Source organism: Eumetopias jubatus, unplaced genomic scaffold, assembly GCF_037043125.1.
Source record: "Eumetopias jubatus isolate StellerSeaLion01/CBP00866 unplaced genomic scaffold, mEumJub1_p1.0 scaffold_17, whole genome shotgun sequence".
NCBI lineage: Eukaryota > Metazoa > Chordata > Mammalia > Carnivora > Otariidae > Eumetopias > Eumetopias jubatus.
Window position 1 is genome coordinate 13,078,494 of NW_028274823.1, and position 5,695 is coordinate 13,084,188.

Below are 5,695 nucleotides of genomic sequence, written 5' to 3' on the forward strand. Positions count from 1 at the left end.
AACATCCCCGAGGAGGGGAGGGAGAGGTTGCTGAAACTCCAAAGGGCAGAGTCATTTAGTGAAGACCATCTTCGGAGGCGCAGTATCTTCAGAGGAGGGCTAGAGCCAGCCCAGGTGTCTCCACAGATTGGGAGCCAGGGGAGAAAGCAAGTTGACAAGAAACTGGAATACTCCCCCGACACGCCTAAGCATGAAAGTGGTACACAAGTAAGTGCCATGCAAATTCAGTGGAGGAGATATTCACATTTGGCCTTCATGATCAAAGAAGTCTTCATGAATGAGGTGGCTTTTGAGCCAGACTTTGAAAGTTCCTGAGATTGTAAGCAATAAAGAGAGTAATGGCAGGAAAGCATGCTATGGACAGGGAAGAGCATTAGTGAGAGGTCCGAGGTGCGAAAGGATGACGTCCAGTGGAGGGTATTGGCTGTGCTTATGAGAAGGATGAAAGATGGGTTGGCTGAAGCTAGAGCCAGGAAGATTAATAATACCAAATAAGTTTGTTGAATTCTTACTATGTGCTGGGTACTTTCCATTATATCATTTATCTCCCAACACATTAGGAAGTAGGCATTCTTACTACTTTTCTTAATTTACAGCTAGGAAAACAGACATTTAAGAAAGCCAAGCAAATTGTCAAGGTGTCCCAGGTACTAAGTGGTGGAGCTGGGATCTGAATTCCAGAGCCTGCATCCCTATCCATGTAACATCCTAATTTGAGTTTCAACCTAAGGAGTCTGGGCCTTTTGGGAGGCGGTAGGGAGTCATTGCAGGTTTAGAATGAGCGGGAGATAAAAAAAAAAAAATGACTTGTTCAAGAACATACTCTAGGAACCAGCTCTGGCAACGGGGAAAGTGTGGTTCAGGGAGAGACAGGAAGCAGGGAGATGAGTTAGAGAATCGTTACCATCTTCTGGGAGAAGGAGAAGAAAGGTTAGGGGTAGGGCAGTTCAAATGAGGATGGAGAAGAGACAATAGGTGGCAAAGCGCTTTTGAGAGAAATTAGCATCAGATATCTGAATGTCTTCTTAGGTTAGATGTTTCCTATGTGCCCTATCTGCATTAGGAAGAAAAGGTAAAATATGGGGTCTATGCCATAGGTACTTAATACCTGCATCAATCAGGAATGCTTTCTGTAGAAAGTAAGAGAATACCCAATGAAGCATAAAGCATTAATCTTGAGGACCTTTACTGTCTGACTCAAAAAGAAATCTGGAGGCAGGCAATTTCCGGGATGGTCCTCAAAGACCATTGGTTACCCAAAGATGATTTATGTCCCAGTAATATAAAGTACTTAAAACATCATACAAATCCTTCAGCAACGCCCCAAATGAAAATTTCTTATCAGCCTCATTCCTTGTACCCCTTCCACACTCTGTTCCCCTGGTGTCCAGTCTCCAAACTACTGATCCGCTTCTTTCCTTCAAGACTACCCCACATCTCATCATTTTTCTCTTCTGGGGAATCTCCTCAACTTAGTCTTTAGCTCTCTGTGCTAGTTTGCTAGAACTGTGTCTTAGCTCAGGCTGCCATAACAAAATACCACAGACTGGGTGGCTTAGACAACATGAATTTATTTCTCACAGTTGTAGAGATTGAAGTCCAAGATCAAGGTGTCGGCAATTTTAATTTTTTTCCTGGGGCCTGTCTCCTTGACTTGCAGATGGCTGTCTTCTTATACTGTGTCCTTGCATGGCCTTTTCTCTCTGTGTGTATATCCTCGGTGTCTCTTCCTTTTCTTATAAGGACTAGTCATATTGGATTAAGATCTCACCCTTTATGATCTCATTTAATTGTCTCTAATGGCCCCGTCTCTGAATACAGTCATATTGGAGGTTAGGGCTTCAACATATGAATTGGGGCAGGGGCACTCCTACTCACCTCAGAGCTCGTCTTAACATATTCAAAGACTAGGGTCACCAGTTGAGTTTTCTGAGAAATAGACTCTGAGAAAGAGATTAGCATGCAGGTTGTTTATTAAGGAGTTCTTTGAGGATCGACAACCTGGGGAAGGGAAGGGAAGGGAAGGGAAGGAAAATGAAGGGAAAGGAAGCAGATTATTGGTCAGAGGGAGAAGCTGAGTGCAAGGTCGTCCCAGTGGAGGCCTCAGCCAACCTGATGGGAGTATCTGGGATATCGTATGTGAACAGGAAGCATGGGACCATTCTCCATGTCAGTCATTGGATGTAGGTTGTAAGGAAAGAAGGCACGGCCTTGAATAAGGTGGCTCTCTTCAACTGAGGCAATCCCTGAAGGGGCTAATAGTTCCTGACGTGAAGCAGGCCATTTAACACTGCCCAGGAGTCCATATATATTCTAACCATGGTGAACTTGACTTTCCACACAAAGTGGATGATCAGGTACACTTTCTGAAGCTCTACTCAAGCCTCTATTGTCTTTTAAGGCCATTACTGAGAGGAAACTAGAATGCAATCACCATCTTTTTTTTTTTTTTTTGACTTGTACCAACATACTGAACCAACCTACTACAGAACATCAGCTGCCCATGAGGGATTCCCCATGTGACGTAGGTGTGAACTGATGGGAAGTGCTGATATAACTGTGTTGAGGGACATGGGGGCTGGTCCTGCTTGTGCTCAACTCCAAATGTATCACTTTCATCTTGCTTATTTAGTCCAATTAGCACAATATCATAGGTTGTGAGCCAGTGTGATTTGATGGATGTTCAACTGGTCAACCTCTTTGGGCTCTATTATGCTGGAGAGCAGGAGAGTTAATGGCCCTGGGACAAAACTATAAAATGTAGACTGAATGCAAACTGTTTCTGATGTTTTCTTTTGATAGGAAAGTAAAGGAATACCTTTGCCTGATCAAAGGCTACATACCACGTACCTGAGGCCATGTTAATCTTTTCTAGCAAAGATACCATATCCAGAACAATAGCCAGTGTGGGTGTGGCCACAGTTTTTCTGTGGTCTTTGGCTGGAGTAGAGAGCAGCTATTGCCTGAAAGTTACCTGTCTTGCTAAGCTTCTTTCCTGTGTTTGGCCAGAGAGAGTAGACTTTTGGGGGGGGGCCTTTTAATTTTGCCTATGCCTAGTGGTGTTTTGTGCTGCCAGTGTTTGCGGCCCCAAGTCTGGGGTCTACGAAGCAGAAGTACAAGCCAGGGAGCATGCTACTGTGTTGTTCTCTGGGTTCCAAGGTTCCTATCTGGTCCTTCCTTCTACCTTTCAGAATCTTATGTTTTCTTTATGTTTAATATTAGGATTTTTAGTGACACTTAACAGGAGGAATAGGAAAAAGTACATATATCTTCCTAGAAGTTCCAAGATAACGTTTTTAAGTGCGTAAGACACATAGGTTTGCGAAGGAAACCAATTACGTTAAAACACAGTTAAAAATAGAGTTAAAATATTTAAAAACTTCCAGTTGGGATGTATTAACATGCCCATTTCTTTATTAATATACTAAATAAAATATCTAGTGGCGGGTCTGTAACATGGTCACTGTAACGTTGAAACCTGATTTGCATTAGCAGTGTTTGGAGAATCTGCCACAGTTGCAGTGTGATGTCGAATAATCGGTAACTTCTACTGGTAACAGAGTCACTGATGTCTCTAATTGGACTATGCCTTTTTGCCTACATTCATAATGGAAAGAAATGCCTTTTTTGGTGTGTGTGATAGGTGAGTCAAAAAATACAGGTCAATTATTTTCTGATCCCAGTTCACAGACCCACTGAATTCTTTTTTTTCTTTAAATTTTTTTATTGTTACGTTAATCACCATACATGACATCATTAGTTTTTGATGTAGTGTTCCATGATTCATTGTTTGTGCATAACACCCAGTGCTCCACGTAGAACGTGCCCTCTTTAATACCCATCACCAGGCTAACCCATCCCCCCCACCCCCCAGACCCACTGAATTCTTAACCTTGGTTAACAACCCCAGCTTCCAAGGATAAAATGGATATACTCTTAACCTCAAGCCCAGAGCAACGACAGCAAACCTTGTAGGCAGAGATTTCTGGAAGATACTTAAAAAAATCATTTGGGACCAGAAGGGCACAGTGGTCAATAAATAAGATGATCAGGCCAGGGCAGCCAAGAGCATAGCTGGATCTGATTAGGTGCTGACAAGAAGCCACGCTTCTGGGCCGGGCACTGTATCTCAGGGATTCCTGCTGCCCAGAGCTGCGAACACTCCATCAGTGAAGTTGGGAGAGTTCCGCCAAGCCTGGGAGTTGCTGGTCATCCAGGGGAGACTCCATCTGAGAAGAGGATGGGTCTTTGGCAACTCAGCTGGGCAGAGTTTAGAAAGAGGAGGGTTCCCCCAGCCCCTCTGACAACCCGCCGGTTACCCACTCTGTGCCTGTTCTTGCTGCACAAAAGCGATTTTCTTCTGAGAACATTGTGTCCTGAACTCCGGCATTCAGGGCCTGACTCCCACACAATGACAATCTGGGCAGCCCCTGATTGGATTGGAAACTGCACTGGGCTTTCATAAAAGGCAGGACTGCTTTGTGAAGCCTTGGAGGGGCGCAGATTGCGACGTCTGCAGGAAAATGAAATAAGCATCCCAATTTACAAGTTGCCAGTTCGATCCTGTTTGTCCAGGGCCCACCTGATGCCATTTGAAGGGTGGTTAGAAGTTTCTTTTGCCTCATTCCTTGATTTTTCTCTCCTTCTCATTGAAGTTATAAATAATGGTGCCTCGCATTTTAATGAAAGGGAGTGGTGTGAATAACCAGACGCTTCGAAAGGAAACCTGAAATAATAGTGCAGTTGCTAAGGAACAGGGCTGGACAAGTTAATTTTGTTGGCATAACATCTCCCCGTTATTTAATCTCCTAGCGTATTCATTTCATCCATCTGTCACCATGTCACCGAAGCCGGGAGGAGCTGTTAATTGAAACACTGAGGTTGAGAACAGACCTGTCCAAACCTTGTGTAAATTTCAGCTGTCAGAGGGGGCCATGAGCTTTGATTTTACTATTGGAGAGACCACCCTTTTCTAGTTTCAGAAGAAAGCTGGCGAGGGCCTCATCACTTGGTTTCTGGGGGACCCAAATTCTTGTGCATCTTAGCAGCGGCTCTGTACCCTGACTGAACACTAGTTACCCGGGTGCTTTAAAAAAAAAAAAAATCAATGTCTAGGTCCCCTCCCCATGGATTCTGATGTAATTGGTCTGGGGGCAGGGTGCAGGAATGGGATTTTTAAAAAAGTCCCCTAAGTGATTCTAAGGTGCTGCCCAGGCTGAGAACCACCGATTTATAGAACCTCCACTATTGTGTCTCATTTTCAAAGTTCCAAAAATTCTTCGATTTTTGTAGTTCCCTAATCACTTTCTCCCTATCTCATATAAAATAAATACCATCCTGAGCCTTTTGTGGGAGCTCTCTGGGCACTGGGCACGGCAATATATGTTTTACCTGCATGATCTCTTGGAATCCTTACAGCGATCTTATAAAGGGATGTTTTTGTCAGCCCAATTTTATAGACATAAAGGCTGATGCTCAGGGAGGTTAAGTGCCCAGCTGGGACGGGACAGATCCAGGTTTTGGACATGGGTCTTATTCCAAAGCTCCAAAGTGGCTTCTGTCCTCACAGGAGAACCTGCTGGTCCACACCAGGCCTCAGTTTCCACTCAAGTGTCTGCACCTGCAAGCTCACTTCCACCAAGTTTAGGATCAACTCTAGTCCTGGTCGTGGGTTTCGAGAGCCTGAAATGGTGGA